Here is a 19,186-nt window from a genome sequence, read left to right as displayed (position 1 = left end):
TGAGATGAAGTCCACTTGCCTACCTGCTGCTCTGTTTAGACCAAGGATTCTCAGGGGCTCCTAACCGTTTCTTGTAGGACCTGCCGTGTGCATTTTTGGACGTTTTCTGGCAAGTTTTGCCTCTGCTCACTGGATGCCAGTCAAGGCCCCATCATGGTGCTAATCAGAAGGGTCTCCAGATGTTGCCAAATATTCCCTGGGGCCCCGGATGAGAATACCTGGGTTAAATTAATAAGAAATATTGACCGCACACTTACTACAAAGCCAGATATTGTGGTAATCACTTCACACATTTTGACTCCCTTGAGATTTATAACTCTAGGAGGCAGGTACTGTTGTGATTATTCTCATTTTACAGATGGGGAAATAACTGAGTCAATTTAGGCCAAGGTCACCCAATCCATAAGTGGTAGAGTGTACATACAACTAACTAGATGTATACACCTTCCAATCCCCTAGAACAAGTGTCCTTTCTTATTCTAGTATACTATACAGAACATAAAATGTAGAATATTCATGTGTGTCATTCTCCGGCATTCTGCAGCCATCACTAGCCCCAGAGGTTTCATTATCCCAAGACGAAACCATGTACCCATCGGCAGTCACTCCCCAGTTCCCTGCTTCCCCCAGCCCATGGCAAGCTCCAGTCTGTGTTCTCTTTATGAATTTGCCAATTCTGAGTGTTTTAAATGAAAACGATCATACAACACATGGCCTTCTGTGTCGAGTGTCTTTCATCTTGCATATTTTCTGGGTTCAGGCACAGGTAGCGTGTGTCAGTACTTATTGCTGAGTAACCATCCATTTATAGGTACACAGCACATTTTGTTGATATCTTTAACATCTGATGGACTTTTTGATTGTCTTTACCTTTTGGCTACTACACGTGATACTATTCAGAATACACATGTCCAAGTTGTGTTTCAACATTTGTTTTCCATTCTTTTGGGTATACATGGAATCCTTTTGTAAGCACCCACCATTCAAACAGTGTGGGTGAGAGCTGGAATAACTCTCTTCCTTACTGTTAGCCCATTAACAACTAGCAGGGCGGGCGGTCCCTGGACTGGTTTTCAACAAGGAGACTCTTGCTCTCCCTGGGGTCTCTGTCCACACATGGGAGGAAGTGGATGTGATAAATAAATGGTGACATAAGCTCACCACTTTTTTTTTTTTTTTATAAAAATGAGGGTTGAGATTCTATTTCTGAGGTTCTCACTGTTCTTTTGCTCTACAACCCTGGAGCCAAGAAAAATCAGGAAAGATGAAAGTGAGAGGTTGTCAGATGAAGACAAGCGACAGGCGGAACCAGGGAGACAAAGCCTTCGGGGCATCTGGGTACGTGTCCAGTGCCCAGAAAAGGACCAGGAGGAATACAATCCCAGCCCGCATCCCAGACCCAGAGGGGACCTTACTCATCAGCTCCTTCAACGCCTGGCTTCAGGCAGCGCCACCGCTCCGCCTCCAAGCGCAGATGACTGCTGATTTTTGGAGGGCTGCTTAATTCTCCCTTAGACATCAAATTCTTGTGCCACATTTTCAGGAAAGCTTGTTAACACATCATCACGGATCCCTGGACAATCTCCCCCATGATTCAATGCCAGTGTGAGTATTTCCAGCCGCTCTCAAGTCTGGATCTCTCTTAGACATCAATAACCTAAGCTGTGCCCCGAATACAACAATACACTGCTGCCGCCGGCTCCTGCTGCCTCGCTGTGTGAAAAGACAATCAACAGACCCGGTAAGGGTGTTGTGGGCAGGCTTCTCTAATGTCCTGCTGGCGTTTCTAAGGGTTGGCTTAGGTCCGCAAAGAAATCTGGTGATGAAGGAAAAGCCTTGACAAAGTTCGTGTGCACGGATCCAGTGACTCCATTTCTAGATGTCTCTGAAGGTCTTCAAAAACTCACATAGATACAGATATTCATCATAACAGTCATAACAGGAAATGAGAAAAATCCTCAATATTCAAGACTGGGCAAAAGTAACTAAATTACAGTATAAACAGAATGGAATTTTATGGAGATATGAACAACAAAATTAAAATGCCTTTTAATGATGTGAGAACTTATCTCTATTTTTGAGTTTCCTACAGTGGTTGTGTTATAGTTACAATATAAAAATGGCTTTTGAAGTACATCATAAAGCCTTATGAGCTTAAGTGTGCGTGGGCCCATAAATTCTGAACATCCAGTGGGAACGCTGAGCTCATCTAATCCCAGGTTCCCATTTTACAGGTGAAGAGACTGAGGACCTGAGAAGTGCGATGACTGTCCCTCGTCCCAGGGGTCTTCCACAAGATTTAGAAGCAGATCCCAGTTAGATCCAAAGAGATTCAGGAGCAGACCTCCTGCCTACATGCCCCCTGCAGTGAGCATTCCTCACCCTTGGGCAGGCGTCAGATCCTCCTGGTGGACTTGTGGGAACAGATGTCTGGGTCCAGCCCTGGAGTTTCTGGTTCAGCCAGCAAGAAATGAGGGCCAAGAATCTGCATTGCTAATAGGTTCCCAGGAGAGGCCGACGTTGCTGGTCTTGGGAATACACTATGAAAACTCTTGTTTTATGCCTTCTATTGAATGAGTAGGTTGCAACCTTGCCTAATAATTAGAATCACCTGGGGAAGTGTGTGTGCACGTGCACACACACACACACACACACACGGAAAACCACGCTCAAGCTCCACCTGAGAGCAACTGTGGTGGCACGGATGTGGTCCCCAAGGGGTCATGTGTAGGCAGCTCGTTCCCCAGTGGGGCCACGTGGAGAGATGGTGGGACCTTTAAGAGGTGGGGCCTGCTCTCTGGCTTCCTGCCTTGCAATGTGGTCCCCAATAGGCTCTTGCCCTTTTGATGCCATCCTCTAAGAGGTAACAGGGTCAGGGGACCCTCACCAGAGCCAGCGCTGTGCTGTTTAGACTTCCAGCCTCCAAAACTGTGGGCTAAACGTGCCTCTTATGGATTCAGCCTTTGGCAATTGGTATGGTGATGGAAAATGGACAGGTGGACCAAGGAAACCCACGCTTCTGGGTCAAGGGCCCTGTCTGTAAAAATGCCTCCAGGGAACTGTAACGAGCTCCTGGCATAGCGGTGCTCATCTCAAGTGCCCTGGCTGGGAAAGATGCAAGTCTGAACGTGGTAAAGGCCACGAGCAAATCCAACCTTCCTCAAAGGAGTCAGCTTTTTTTCAAGCACAAAACATTGTCCTCTTTCTGTTGAGGCTCAGCCCACCCCTGCCTCCTGTGGTGCCACCTAAAACCCTTTTTTTCTTTTTTTTGACAGGCAGAGTAGACAGTGAGAGACAGACACACAGAGAAAGGTCTTCCTTTTTTCCATTGGTTCACCTCCCAATGGCCACTGCAGCTGGCGCGCCGTGCTGATCCAAAGCCAGGAGCCAGGTGCTTCCTCCTGGTCTCCCATGGGTGCAGGGCCCAAGGACTCGGGCCATCCTCCACTGCCTTCCTGGGCTACAGCAGAGAGCTAGACTGGAAGAGTAGCAGCCGGGACAGAATCTGGCGCCCCAACCGGGACTAGAACCCAGGGTGCCGGCACCACAGGTGGAGGATAAGCCTAGTGAGCCGTGGCGCCAGCCTAAAACCCCTCTTAAACACAAAAATCCATACCATGGTCTACGGGGGTCCGTGTGGTCCAGCCCTGCCACCTTGCTGGCCTCACCTTGGGACTCCGTAAACACAGACCTATTAGTATGGGTTTAGAATCAGGATCGAGGACCCCTGCTAGCTGCCGGCTGCACGAGCGCAGGTCCTTGGTGTGCTTTTCAGTATAATGAAACCCCTGTGTCATGTATGCAAACCGACACCAAGAAGGGGGTGAGCACACGTTGCTGACCGGACAAGTGAATGAATGCCCGCAGCTACATGCTGAGGTCAGAGACTGTTCGAGAGGCTTCTCATCACCACAGCCTGGTCTTAGTGAGTCACCCTTGTTAACCTCCAATATAAAACCCAGGGGCTGTGACTTCTGGAGTCTTCTTTGGTTTCTGTGATCATGCCACAGGGCCCTGGAAGCAGGGGCTCCCTACATCAGGGTCAGCCCCAAATTCATACGCTGCCAGGGCCAAGGCAAAGATAGGGCCTAGAATAATATTTAAAGCAACATCATCTATTTTATGGAGTACGTTATACAAGTGTGCTGTAAAAAGTTGGTGGAAAATGGAATTAAAAGTTTATTTTGGTGGCCGGCGCCGTGGCTCACTAGGCTAATCCTCCACCTTGCGGCGACGGCACACCGGGTTCTAGTCCCGGTAGGGGTGCCAGATTCTGTCCCAGTTGCCCCTCTTCCAGTCCAGCTCTCTGCTGTGGCCCAGGAGTGCAGTGGAGGATGGCCCAAGTGCTTGGGCCCTGCACCCCATGGGAGACCAGGAGAAGCACCTGGCTCCTGCCTTCGGATCAGCGCAATGCGCCGGCCGCAGCAGCCATTGGAGGGTGAACCAATGGTAAAAGGAAGACCTTTCTCTCTGTCTCTCTCTCTCACTGTCCACTCTGCCTGTCAAAAAAGTTTATTTTGGTGTAAAAAATGTAAAATACGTACACAATGGTTTTTCAAAAATTTCATGAAGATTTCAGATAAAAAAATGTAGGTGATTTCAAAATTTGCACCAAAATAAGTTTATTTTTAAATTCCATTTCTCACAGGCATTTTGAAGTACCCTTGTATGGTCTCTCTCTCCTGCGAGGAAGGCAGAGCAGCTGTCATTATCCTTATTTTACAGACAAGGAAACTGAGCTACTGATGGGCAGGTGCGGGGCAGGAATTCGGCTTCCTGAGGCCCCCCAGCTAAGATGAGCGGACGCACAGTGCAGGGGCACAGGACTCAGCCTGCCCCTGCACCCACGTGGGAGACCTGGAAGAAGCTCCTGGCTGCTGGCTTAGGATCGGTGCAACTCTGGCCGTTGCAGCCATCTGGGGAGTGAGCCAGCAGACGAAAGACCTCTCTGTCTCTACCTCTCTCTGCAACTCTTTCAAATAAATAAAATAAAACTTCAAAAATTTATTTAAAAAAAAGCTGCTCTTCTTTCTCCCACTTACTCTATTGCTAGGGCTAGCTTGGTGCCAACACTGGCTCAGTGCCCAGGAAAGTGTTGCCTGAAAAATCAACAAATCCACTTTTCAGCAGTCCTGTTTTTCTTATGTTCCATCAGAACATATTCTTTTTTTAAAAAAAGAAAAATTTGATTCACTTATTTAAAGGCATGGGGGAGAGAGGAAGGGAGGGAAGAAGGGAGAGGGAGGGAGGGAGGGAAAGGGGGAGGGGGGGAAGGAGAAGGGGGAGGGGGGAAAGGAGAAGGGGGAGGGAGGGAGGGGAAGGGAGGGAGGGGGGAAGGAGGGAGGGAGGGAGGGAGGGAGAAGGAGGGAAGGAAGGAGGGAGGGAGGAAGGGACAGGGAGGGAGAAGGAGGGAGGGAGAGGGGAGGGAGATGGGGGGAGGGAGGGGGAGGGAGAGGGAGATGGGGGAGGGAGATGGAGAAAGGGAGAGAGAGAGAGAGAGAGAGAGAGAGAGAGAGAGAGAATGAATGAATCTTCCATCTACTGGTTCACTCTCCAAATCCCCAAATGGCCACAATAGTGGGGCTGGAGCAAGAGGAAGCCTGGAGCCTGAAGCTCCATCCGGGTCTCCCAGAGGAGTGGCAGGGACCCAAGTACCTGATCCTTCTTTTGTTGCCCTCCCAGGCACATTAGCAGGGAGCTGGATGGGAAGTGGAGCAGCTAGACTTGAACAGGTGCCCACGTGGGATGCAGCCTAAGCTGCTGGGCCACACGCTGGCCCCTCCAGAATGTTTTTGAATTCTGCGATGAGTCAGCACATGCTCCTTGCTTCCTTAGACCACTGCGTCACTTCCCACACACAGGGCTGCGTTTCTGGGGCTGGGGGATGACTCCGGACCAGGTGGTATTTCCCAGAGCTAAAACCATCCAATCCTGCTCAGTCTGGGGACACTCAGCAAAACGCTGCATTCAGTCCAGGACTGTGGTGGGAACTCTGCCTTTTCTTTTTGTTCTCATTCTCTGTGGGTCACACTTAAAAACTTCTAAAAGGATACATTGAGTATATGGTTACAGCCTGTATCTATCATTCACAATATGTATCTGTATACACACATACATATCCATATCCATATGAGGGCAAATGGAATTAAGAGTTAAGTTCCTTTGGTGGAACGTAGTTTTTTCATAATATACATTTTCCATGAACTCTTTGTGGACTATGTGCGTACACACACACATATACATAGGGTACTTCTAAAAGTTCTTGGACAAATGGAATTAAGAGTTTATTTTGGCACAAAAATTTTTGAAGTTCATGTGCAATTTTTTTCCTAATATGCATTTTTGAAAACTTTTGGAAGTCCTTTATACGTATGGATTTCAAAACTTTTGACAGCAAAATCAGCTTGTCTTTCAATTTCGTGTTCCTTGAACCATCTGAAGTACACACGTACACACACACACACACACGAGTGTCTGACGCATTCGTATGTATTTATACATGTTGAGCTCACACAGAGTTGTTGAGGGGCCTGGTGAATAACTGACAGTTTTCGGCTGTGGCAGTTCCAGCTCTGCCGCGCTACTCCTTCTCTGCGTCGCTGGAAATCAAGGGTGTTTTTTTTGTTCCCTGTTGCCCTGAACGCAGCCTTGTGACCCCAGGCACCCTTTCTCCCCCTACCCAGTGAACCTGCCTATCACACACTGCCAGGCCTGAAAGAGGCGGCAGACAACAAGGCCAGATGAGTAAATCCCACGCTCAAACTGTGCCTGCTGGAGGCACGAGGGGGCCAGCGTGGGCTGACGTCCTCGTGTTCAGTGGACCCAGTGCGCCAGGTGTCATGGCTGACCGTCTCAGAGGAAGGACGGGTCTCATTGCCCCTCCCCAAAAGCATGCCTGTTCCCTGCCCCCCCCCTTTTTTTTTGACAGGCAGAGTTAGAGAGAGAGAGAGACAGAGAGAAAGTCTTCCGCCCCCAAATGGCCACTATGGCCAGGTGCTTCCTCCTGGTCTCCCATGAGGGTGCAGGGCCCAAGCACTTGGGCCATCCTCCACTGCCTTCCCAGGCCACAGCAGAGAGCTGGACTGGAAGAGGAGCAACTGGGGTAGAATCCGGCGCCCCAACTGGGACTAGAACCCAGGGCACCGCAGGCAGAGGATTAGTCTAGTGAGTCACGGTGCTGGCCAGCATGCCTGTTTCTTCCCAGCAGTTAGCATCCGCCCCCACTGCAGGGCCTAGGGGGTCTCCAAGGGAGGACCAATTCACCTTGCTCAGCAAGCAGATACCCTGATGCTTTCTGGCTTGCTGGACTGTGCAGTGCTGTCCCCGCTGCCTTACCCATAGCATTTCTCCAGCTGTTTCAGTCTGCTGTCAACGACTCTGACTAATGACTGATGGGTCTCCCAGACTGCTTAGACGGAGACACAGAGGCAATCCACATCATAGAGAAAGGCGCCAGGCTGTGCTAAGCATCTCACATATTTCAACTTGTAGGTGCTGTTTGCTTGTGTGGTTTTGTTTATGCATAGAACTTTTGAGAGAGTAAAGCCTGTTTTTTTCATCAGTGTAATTGTCCATTTCCTTACACAAGAACTCTGAAAATCAAACATCTTAAGTACTGAACTTAAGAAAGGATGGCAGGGTGATTTTTTAAACATATGTCCAACCAAGTTCCTTAAAACTGCTCACAATTTTAAGGAAAACTTGGAGACAGGAAAAAAAAAAAAAGAAGGAAAACTTGCAGAAACTAAGATCCAAGCCAAGCAGTCAAAATGTAAATGTAATGTGGAGGCAGCTGTAACTCAGCTCCCAGCTGCTACTCTCCTACTGTCCTTGTCCTACGATGCTCTCTCCTCGTATTCCAGGATTATCTCTGTTTCTTCCCATTTTGGTGCTGTCACATAACTCCTTGCCTCTGGCCACACAAGTAGGTGCCTGAGATGACTTAGGAATTTTATTACCGAAGTCAAGACAATTTCTGGTTTCTGGCACCCACCTGTACTGGGAACCCAAGTGTATCTGCCCAACTCTTCCTCTCTCCATGCCACTGTTGCTCACCCAGTTGAGTCTGAGAATTCTTTGCCAGGGGCCACACATTTGCCCAATCACACCTTCTTGCACCCAACAGTCTCAAGCTGTTCTCTCTCAGGTTCTGTCCCCTTAGCTACAGAAAAAAATCAGATGAACCAGTTGTCTTCTGCATGTGGACTGTGCCGTGGGGCCAGCCATGGCCATCCTTTGGGCAGTTTTCCAACTCTTTACAAATAAAAATATCTCAGATCCCCTCCTGGGCTTTTTTAGGGTGAACAATCACCCAAACAAAGCAGTCCTCGACGCCACTGCCAGCTGTGTGGCTGACGCTGCCTGAGATAGTTCCTGGGCTATTTAAGAACTCAGCAGTTCACACTTACGGGTGCCGGCGCACTCCAAATAGAAGCTCAGTTTGTGTCTGGTCTGCTGTGTGGGTGGGGACTGGGATTTTCGAACTCTGCGATTGGCCCTCAGGTTTGCCCATTGGGAGAGCAACCTAGAATGATGGGTAGGGCTCTGTAGTCCCTCCTGAATGGAATGGCAGAGTGGGTGTGGTGGTGCAGGCTCTTTTTACAGCCCCTGTCTGTCCCAGGAGGGGAGATGGTGCACCAATGTGAGCCGTGAACATTCCAGGGGAAGACGGCACAGGCTGAAGTAACCACACCCCTTAGCCCTCAGCTCTATTTTTAATGCAATACAGTTATTTTGGGATTTGTTGCAAACATAGCCCTCTTCTTTCTTCTCGCTTCTAGCAAGTATTTGCTGAGCACCTATTGTCTACCAGGCATTGCATTAAGCCAGAGGGGTTGAGCAGTGCACAACGGAAAAAGAGTCCATGCCCCCTTGGAGAGCAGACAATAAATACAATTAATAAGCACATTAAAAGAAATTTTGTAAAGTGAGACGGACCATCAAGAAAAACAACACAAGGGTACAGGATAAGGAAGAATAGCGAAGGAGGTTGCAATTTAAGTCTGGGGAGTCAGGTAAAGCCTCATGGAGGAGGTGACATTTGGGTCAACACTAGCAGGAGGTGCTGGGGATGAGCCACACAGAGCAGAGCCAGCACTCGGAAGGATTCAGAGAAAGGGGCAAAGTGCAGATGGAGAACCACACAGGACAGAGTCATGGGCGGGTCTGGAACTGGAGAAGGAAGCACTGATAAAGAGGAGGCGAGTTCGACCCCCTGAACGCCAGGTGCAGAGGTGATCGGCTGTGGCTCACGTACGATGGGGCTGGCTGGCGAGGGGATCCAGGATCAGCAACTGCTCGACAAGAGCAGTTTCCAGGGGGCAGGGGGAGGAAGCCCACTGCAGGTGCTTGTGGAGGAAATGGGAGGAGAGTGATTGGCAGGAAGAAGAGCAGGCGCGAGGCACTAGACACACAGTGAGTGGTGGTGATGGCCGATGGGACACGGGCTTTGCCTTCCTCACGAAACACAGAAAGTCACTGCACTCTCCCTGCCCCTTGTCGAACCACAACCCGTGGCATGAAGGGTCCAGTTCCATGCCTGAGGTTTGACTGCCCACAGCTCTCAAGCCAATGAAGGCTGGCGGGCTCCCTCTCTGGACATGCAAATCACCTGAGCTGGAGCTGCTGGGAAAATTCTCACCTTGCTCGCTCCTAACCATCATGGAACACTAAGCTACACATCCTTGCAGGCTGTGTTCAGCCACCTTGGGTCCTGCCTGTGAGTCGTTGTGTGAGCCACACAACTTTGCACAACCATGTTTGGGTGGGGCACCCAGTGTGCCTCTGGGAGTAGCCACAGCAGCCCACTGGAGCCCACCCTAGATGAGCCCTGTGACTTTGCCTCCCAGCTGCCCTACATCTTATCAGTGGTTGGCACTCGGGACCTATTTGAAGTTGTGATGCTCTTTTGTGAAGCTATGCATTGGCACACACAGTCCCTAGCACTGAAAATATCAACTGTATTAGAGTCACATCAGCAAAACAACCAGAAAAACCCAATGAACCTAACCACGACAGAGGACATACTGTGCCAGGCCCATTGACTGTGTTCGCATTTAGTCGGCACAACTACTGCCTGGCTAAGGTGTTATCACTCCCATTTTTCACAGTAGGAAACCAAGCTAAAACAGACAAGAACTAGGATCTGAACCCAGAGCCAGCTACTTGTGGGCTTTCTTCTATTTTACATGATTCTCCCTCTACATCTGCCCCCCAGTGGGGTTCAAATCCTGAAAAAAGGCCCAGAATTCACATCTTCTAATCTCTTTGGTACCCCAAGCCATGAAGAACATTCAACAAGATTTTATCAACAAACGCTTGGGTCTGGCTTGGCCCAGTCTCTCAGGGCCTGGCCCAGCCAGGCAGTGGCTGCTGGCACTGCAGGGCCAAGCTCCTTCCACTGCACAACAAGAGATCTGATCAGTTCCCATGCTTTCCCAGAATGCACAAGTGAAAGAGGCCACACACACACACACACACACACCCAGACCAAACATGAGCAATCACCACACAATGCACGCTGTTAGAAATCATCTTAGAAAATAATCCAGCCTTGTGTACCAGAGTTTCAGAACATTAATATCCTTTAAGGCTCAGTAATTCAATTGCTAAGAGTCTATGTTAAGGAAATGATTCTTAAGGCAGCAAGGCATCTATGGCAGCATAATTCCTCATATGAAGAGGGGACTGTGTTAGCCATGCCCCAGCATTAGGAAACAGCGAAGGAGGCGTGCATGACACAGGCACCCACATCATCACGCCTGGGAAGCGCGTCCCGATGCATTGTGTCGAGCAGGCTCTACAACCACGACGTACAGATGTAAGCCCCAATGCACAGGAGATCACAGGAGCAGAGCAACGTCTGTGGTTTGTTCAGCCTTCAAGTTTCCTTTAGTTACATCACCTTTATCGTTAGATGATGAAAAAGAAGCACAATCCTGCCACAGAGGAACAAAAGCATTTTTTTTCTCAGCTGGCATGGATTTCGCTTTGCTTTTGTACTGGGACAGCACTGCCTGAGGGGGACAATTAGGGAGCTGTAAGTAAAACTAGAGAAGCGAATGTGTCTGACGGGCCGGAGCCTTTTGTAGTGTGCCTCTCACGCGGGAACACATTTACAGCTCCAGGAAGGCACAGCGAGGGGGCGGGTCACACGACAGCAGGCGAACACTCTTCATCCGACGGGGACTAGGGAAGGGTTCCTTCTCTCTGGCCTCGGCTCCCGCCATTTTCTGGCCTCTATTGGTAGAAATTAAAATCTTTCCAAAGTGCAAGAAAGATAGCATGAAAACATGTTTTTGCCTAAGTGTCTGAAGAGACTTTCTCCCGGAGACAAAAGAATGAGAAGTGTTTAAACAATACTTCAAACAAAACAGTGCTTGCTGCACTGGTCATGTTTATAAATCAACTTTCATGCCTACGCAGGTGATGTTCTCAGAGTAAAGACTAATCCTGGGAAGGTGTTTAATCACATATTTGGGAGGGGGGGGTGCGGCGCTGTGGCATAGCGGGTAAGGCTGCCACCTGCAGTGCCGGCATCCCAAGTGGGCGCCAGTTCGAGTCCCGGCTGCTCCACTTCCCATCCAGCTCTCTGCTATGGCTTGGGAAAGCAGTGGAAGATGGCCCAAGTCCTTGGGCCCCTGCACCCAAAGGAAGCTCCTCCTGGCTCCAGATCGGCCCAGCTCCAGCCATTGCGGCCATCTGGGGAGTGAACCAGTAAATGGAAGACCTCTCTCTCTCTCTCTGCCTCTAAAGTAAATAAATATTTTTTTTAAAAAGTCACATATCTTGTCACAGAAATGGCAATAAAACTCTGATAAAAGCTTTTGCTTGCTAAGAATGCCTTGTGGAGGAAATAAAATCAAAGTCATGAAGAATAAGTGTTATGATGTTCACACAAGTATAACACGACTGTCCATTCACGTTTAGGCTAAATCATCAAATTGTTTTATGAAAATGACATTACTACCACCCAGTTTAATGGGATTTGGAGTCCCAGGGCAAGTTTTTAGCTTTACCCTTAGGGGTAAGTCCTTGGGAATGTGTGTGCTCAGTAGTGTTACACATGGTGACAAGTGTTATGCAGAACGCATTCGTGTCCTGGTTTTTCTGCACACATAAACCCCTTGTGAAACAATGAGTAGATTTTTTTCTACTATGAGAAAAAGTGTTCCTAGTATTAAAATAGATTAAATGAGTGGAAATTTATAGAAAGAAATATTTTGGTATAATATGAAAATAAGGTATTTTATGCTGTAGGACAACAGAAATATAGTTACCGCTTATTACATGTATGTACCGAACACTGCTCTAGACATTTAAAACCCTCTCTTCAGCACACCCACCCACCCATGCAGTCATCCAGCCAGCCATGCAATCAACCAACCAATTAACCAACGTTAAGTGAACAACTCCTAAGTGCTAGACAGCATCCTAGGCAGGACTCCAGGCAGCCAAAGTGAAATAAGGCTCCGTCTCTGCTCCCACTTCTGGTAGTCCCCAGACGAAGAGAGGTGTTTGTTGCCTGGGAAGTTTGCCATGCACAGGGCTGTTCATCGTTATGACGTCACACGCATCACAGTCTCTTCCTGTAGACCTATTTCTTAGTTTTTGGCTGATCCCCATGGAGACACTTTCCTCAGAATAGAAAACTTTCTTGCCTGAAATAACTCTCTTCTGCCCATTTCACAGCATAAAATTTGGGTTTAGATGCATATGCATTGATTTAAATTTTTTTGCATTTATCTTTTAATCCCATCTTTCATCCACATTTGGCACCCTTGAATTACTGATGCTCCAAAGAACATCCGGAAGCCACCAGAGTGATTTGAAATAAAGCACTGTTGACCTTGAGAAACAAATCAAATGGTGACATCTGGAGTCACCGGCTACTTCCCTGGAGCTTCAGATTGCTGCCCATAGCCCTGGGAATAAGAACGAAAGACCAAAAAAAGCACCTTAAAGTCTTGACAGTTTTGAAAATCTGGTCAAAGTATTTCCAGTGCCCCCTTTGGGGACCCATGACGCAGGTACACATTCTCAAGGTGGCTGGGCAGGACTAAAGACTGGGCACCATCGTTTCTCTTTACAGGAAGGGGCTTCAAAAAGTTCACAACACAGAATGAAAAAATGAGTTTAAGATACTACCTGCCTTATACTCTGTTATCCAGGACTAAACAACTAGAAGGCATCAACCCCCAGGCAGGACTCCAGACGACACCCCTGAGGAAATCTGCCTTCTACCAGGGACCCTTAGGTCAACCCTCAGGGGAATGCTCTACTGCTGTCCCTCAACGATGTCCCCTTTCAATATGAAGCAGCCAGAGTGGCCACTAACCCCCACATCCCTAACAGCAGTCAGGGTCCATTCTTTAGTGGGGGGAGGGGGCTGGGATGCAAGGAGATAAATGAACTATTCGGTACTTAGGTCGGGTCCCTGTTAGAGTGAGAAAAGGGAGAAATCTCTCTAAGGGTGTACAAAACGTGTGCTTCTCTGCAAAAGCTACCTTTAGCAAGATAAAAGTGCCAGTCTCACCCTTCTGAGTTTTTAGTTTTATCATGAGAACAGAAAGAAGTAGTTACCTATCCCGCCCTCTGATGGCTTTTTTTGTTTATCATGAGCAGCCTAGACTTGAGTACAATTCTGCTCTTCTGATGAGTTTTGTCCCCGCCCTTTCTGGCTGACCCTTCCCTGAATTTTGCTTAAAAGATTCCACTCTTCACCAGTTTTTTAGGTCTTCCTGTCTTGGAGCAGACTTAAATAAGCGTTACTTTGCTAAGAAAAAAGAAATGATGCATAGTTTTTTCATAATATGCATTTTCTATGAACATTTTGAAAACTCCTTGTACTGCAAAGAAATGCCACCATGAAAAGAATCCCTGCTACCAATGAAGAAAGCTCCACAGGTACAGAGGTGGAAACACAGGGATTACAGAAGGCACAGATGTGTCCTGCCCCAAGGCTGAGAAGCCAACAGACACTGTCAACAGAGGTGCCTAAGCTGTGTGCTGTGACACTGATGACAGTGACGAGGTGACACAGGTCACACTGATTGAGACTCCATGCTTGGCTTCAGCCACAGTTGCCATCGTTATCTTCAGAACAAACCCATGAAGCAGGTTCCAGAGAAGGCGAAGCTAAGGCTTGCGAGGACAGATAATTTTCTCAGTCCCACACCTCTTCAGAGAAGAGCTGGCTTTTGAGACCAAGACAGCTCTGGGTTGTGAGCCCAAGTCTTCAGACTTTATATAAAATTGTACTTTTCATAAGCAGTTAGCTGCTCCAAAGTTTCTATAACTTTTTGAAAGTCTTTAGAAATTTATTTGAAAGGCAGAGAGACAGAAAGAGACAGACAGCAGAGATCTTCCATCTGCTGGTTCACTCCTCAACTGAGGCTGGGCAAGGCTGAAGCCAGGAGATGAGAACTCGATCTGGGTCTATGTGGGTGGCAGGGACCCAAGTTCTTGAGCCATCACCTTCTGACTCCCAGAGTGCCCAATAGCAGGAAGCTGGAATAGGACGCAGAGCCAGGCCACTAGCGCAGGGCATAGATCATAGTAGGTGCTTAATAAACATGGCATGGATCTGAATTTGCTACCACGTCTCCATTATTTCAAAAAGGTGATGGATTCCCCACACCAGCCCCTACCCCAAAAAGAGGAGCCTGTGGCCCAGATCTGTTCTGAGGGGTGGGGCATGGTCCTAGGAATTACCTGTCCAATCATGCAGTGGATCTCAAAGTTTGCTGCACAGAACTATCCAGGGAGTTTTAAAAATGCACATGTCCACTTGGCACCTGCACCAGTTAACCCAGAATGTCTGGGGGCAGAAGCCAGGGATCAGTAGTGCTAAAGGACATCAGTTGAGCCCAACGCACACGCGCTAAGGGAAACCTGCTTCCAAAGAATACCAAGGATCATGGGTTATAGCTGCTGGCTTGGGGAAGGGGCAGGTTCCCTGACTTTGCCTTAGTGACAAAGGGGGAGGCCACGGGGGACAGTGGTGACATGTGACTGGCATCTTGCATTTTGTTGTTCTGCCCCTGTTTCCTCTCCTCCTCTGTCTCTTCTTGTTCCTGCCTCGTGGACTGCCCGTGGAAAGCATCTCCAAGCTTCGAGAGGCTTCTCCTATCACTTGTGGGTTTACTTCTCTGGCATCTGAGCCTGGCAGAGAGGAGAGGTGGGAAGGCACGGAGCCCTGAAGGGCTGCAGGCTGGGGTCCCACAGGGCCTGCAGGGCACATGATTGTCCCAGCAGAGCCCCTGCTCTGCTCCCCCTCCCCGCTCCGCCCCCTGCTGCTGTGAGGCTGACTCAGCTCCTGGGGTTGCTGACTGGTCCCAGAAGGGCGCCCCGACTCCTGTCTCACTACACAGTTAACCAGACACTGCATTGGGTCTGCAGGCAGCTGGAGCTTGTCTGTGTCATGCACAAAGTCTTCTCCTTCAGAACCTGCTGGGGAGGTGAGCTCTGGAGTCTCACCTGTACGGGAGAGGGGAGAGTGGTAGTCAGCACGACCTCGCCCTGACTTCTCTAAGGCTGCGTCTCCTTTCAACAGGAGAAGAGAAAGAAAATTCCAGTGACACAAGAAACCAGAGGAGGGCGAAGAAGAATGGGCAAGGGGATTAGTGCATGTGAAAAAGAGGCAATAAAAAGCTCAGAGGGGGAAAACATGACGGGTCTTCCAAACACCTATAAATCCTTGGAAACTCACATAATAATAATAATAATAATAATAATAATAATAATAATAATAGACTGCATTGTGTGGACCTAAGCCTTTCAAAGCCTCCAGAGGCAGTGCCTGACCTCTGACCTCCCCGCATTCCTGGCAGTGCCTGTGGCTACCGGGCAGAGCCCCAAAGGATTCCTGAGAAAACCTGAACCGACATGAAAGGGAACCAGGAATGGGTCTCTCCTAGTTCAGTGTAACTTAACTCAAGAGCAGAGGGGGTTTCTTTGTGAAAGAATCACTGTCAAATTCAAGGCCAGAGTTCGTAGCTGGTTGGGTTTCACCTCCTGGGCGGTGCATCTGTTGGTTCCTGAATCCTGATATTCGGCCACACCCCTGGATCACTGCAAAAAGGACTTTGTAGATGAAGCAGGTGGAGGGGAAAGCCACGGCCAAAAGTCTTATCTTTTTCTGTGTGTTTGCCATACTGAAAGTGTGTTCTTCCACACGGCCATGTGATGGGGAAAACTCAGAAGTCTGATAGGAGACATCCGACCACTGTTTTGATTTCATTGAAAGGCCTCTTGGGCCGGTGCTGTGGCTCACTTGGTTAATCCTCCCCCTTACGGCACCAGTGTCCCATATGGGTGCCGGGTTCTAGTCCCAGTTGCTCCTCTTCCAGTCTAGCTCTCTGCTGTGGCCTGGGAAGGCAGTGGAGGATGGCCCAAGTCCTTGGGCCCTGCACCCGCATGGGAGACCAGGAGAAGCACCTGGCTCCTGGCTTTGGATTGGTGCAGCGCTGGTCGTAGCGGCCATTTGGGGAGTGAACCAATGGAGGGAAGACCTTTCTCACTGTCTCTCTCTCTGTCTGTAACTCTACCTGTCAAATTAAAAAAAAAAAGAAAAAGAAAAGCCTCTTGCTTATTGCACACACACTTGCTGTCCCGAGTGCTGTGACCTTGGCCGAGCATTCAGGGGCGTTCGAGGCTATGTTTCCTCGCTTCCCAAAGGAGGGCCTCGCTGGCACCACGTCCATCCCAAATGTCCAGCAACAGTCAAGTCCAGGCACAAGAAACAGAGATGCTGCTGAGATGGGAAAAGTCAGGGTTGGGGTGAAACAGGTAACGAGATCACTGCATGACTGTGGGCAATGGGGGGACAGAAGCGGGGCAGCTAACAAGGAATACACCTCTATTTGTGATGTGGTGTGTGTGTGTGTGTGTGTGTGTATAATGTGTTGTGTCTATGCTATTTGTGGGGTGTGTGCGATGTGAGTGTGATGTATGCGATGTGTGTGGAGTGTGTATGCGATGTGTGGAGTGTGTGTGTATGAGATGTGTGTGGTGTGTGTGGAGTGTGTGTGCATGAGATATGAGTGTGATGTATGTGTATGTATGAGGTGTGTGGTGGGTGTGTGTAGTGTGTGTGTATGAGGTGTGTGGGGTGTGTGTGTATGAGATGTGAGTGTGTATGAGATGTGAATGTGATGCATGTGTGTAGTGTGTGTGTGTATGAGATGTGTGTGGTGTGTGTGGAGTGTGTGTGCATGAGATGTGAGTGTGATGTATGTGTGTAGTGTGTGTGTATGTGATTGTGTGGTATGTGTGATGCGCGTGTGTATGAGATGTGAGTGTGATGTATGTGTGTAGTGTGTGTGATATGTGTGTATGTATGAGATGTGTGTGGTGTGTGTATGAGATGTAATGTATGTGTGTAGTGTGTGTGATGTGTGTGTATGTATGAAATGTGTGTGGAGTGTGTATGAGATGTGAATGTGATGTATGTGTGTAGTGTGTGTGTGTATGAGATGTGTGTGGTGTGTGCGGAGTGTGTGTGCATGAGATGTGAGTGTGATGTATGTGTGTAGTGTGTGTGATGTGTGTGTATGTATGAGATGTGTGTAGTGTGTGTGTATGAGATGTGAGTGTGCTGTATTGTGTAGTGTGTGTGTATGTATGAGATTTGTGGTGTGTGTGATGCGCGTGTGTATGAGATGTGTGATGTATGTGTGTAGTGTGTGTGATGTGTGTGTATGTATGAGATGTGTGTGGTGTGTGTATGAGATGTGAGTGCGATGCATGTGTTCGTGATTTGTGTGGTGTGGGGGATGTGTGTATGGTGTGTGTATGCAGGTGGTGTATGTGTGTCCATTATTCAATTGCCAAGGCACTCCTGAAAACTCATTGCCCGTGGAACTTGCCTCACAGTTTAGATTCAAGCAAAACCCATGAATCCCAGTGATTCTAGGGTCATCTGGAAACAGACAGAGGCTATACTTCAGCTTACATCACAAACCTCCATCCTAGCCCGTGGGGAAAACCCAAAGGCTGCATTCCACGGGGAAAGCTTAAATGAAACCCGAGTGAACAAGAATCCATCACTGCCTTTGGCAACACACGGCAACAGGATCACGGACTCTGAGACAGCGAGGATCTAGGGCCAGAACACACAACAGCAGGGAGTTGCCGTTTCTGTGCAAACCGTAGGTAAAACCTTGGGAAGGAACGGAGAGGTACCTGCTGCTAACACAAACAGCAGCCGCGGAGTCACGGGCAGGGCTGGCGCTGAAGAAACCGCAGCCCGGAGCGTCGGGTGTTTCCGGGGCGGCGACACCCGTGCCGCCCTCCTCCGAAGCTGCCTGTGCCGCCCTCCTCCGAAGCTGCCCTTGCAACCCCTGCTTTCTCCTCCCGTGGGCTTCGTGGGGTTCCCTCCTGACACAAGGGGAGCTTGCCAAGGCGAGGGCGCCCAGTGTCACCTGCCGCGACCCCTAATGAAGCGACAGACAGACCCCACGTGGGGACAATGACAGTGACCTCAGCCGCCGGCCTCTACGTGGCAAGCACACTCGGCCCGTGAACGCGCGGCACGAGGCCCACGCCTTGCTTAGGTTGTTCTCGGAGCTCAGTCCTAAGCACCGCGGGATGGACTTGCCCAGGTGTGCAGCTGGGAGGAGCCACCTGCGGTGCTGACAGGAGGCACCCACACCCACCACGTAGTGGCTCGGTGTCTGTGCGATGGCCAAGCACCTGCCGGCTCCCAGGCGCCCTCTATGGCTCACGCAGAGAGCACACGGGGCTCTCCTCTACCGGTCCCCTTGGGCCCTACCTTGCTGCATTCCCAGAACCCCATGCCCAGGCTTCTGCAGGTGCTCTGAATCGTTATGTCACCCCCGTGGAAACACCGGACCCCATCTCAGACCGAGAAATCAGAATGGGAGGAGAGGAAGGCACACAGATCGGCTTGAAACAGAGCCCTGGGCTTACATGAGCACTTGGTAACTCAGTGCAGAGACCTTCACTCCCTCCAGGGATTCAGTTTTTAACCGGGAATGGTAGATCTTCCTCTCTGCTCTTTCTCCGTGTGTGTGTGTGTGTGTGTGTGTGTGTGTACACGTGCACCGTGCACCAGGCCACATTCTGTGCTAGGTCAAGGAGACCAAGGATGACTAAGACACGCCGTGTGCTTCACGGAGCAGATGTTTGGTCTGGCTGCGGAGATAGGCATCTGAACAAATAATCA

General features: G+C 49.3%; 1 protein-coding gene and 1 long non-coding RNA gene across 2 annotated transcripts in view; one reads left to right on the top strand and one right to left on the bottom strand.

Annotated features, from left to right (window-relative positions):
• Positions 1 to 2,554, top strand: part of LOC108177222 (uncharacterized) — a 73,861-nt gene extending 71,307 nt beyond the window's left edge. The window contains exon 3 of the long non-coding RNA XR_011383124.1: positions 2,235 to 2,554. This is a non-coding gene — a long non-coding RNA (uncharacterized lncRNA). The remainder of the gene's footprint in view (positions 1 to 2,234) is intronic.
• CHN2 (chimerin 2) overlaps positions 1 to 19,186 on the bottom strand; it is a 279,635-nt gene that overhangs the window by 37,560 nt on the left and 222,889 nt on the right. The gene's annotated exons all lie outside the window — the stretch shown is intronic.

The sequence above is a fragment of the Oryctolagus cuniculus genome, chromosome 16, assembly GCF_964237555.1.
Source record: "Oryctolagus cuniculus chromosome 16, mOryCun1.1, whole genome shotgun sequence".
Lineage (NCBI taxonomy): Eukaryota > Metazoa > Chordata > Mammalia > Lagomorpha > Leporidae > Oryctolagus > Oryctolagus cuniculus.
Note: the sequence above shows the minus strand (reverse complement) of the source record. Positions and strands in the feature narration are given on the sequence as shown.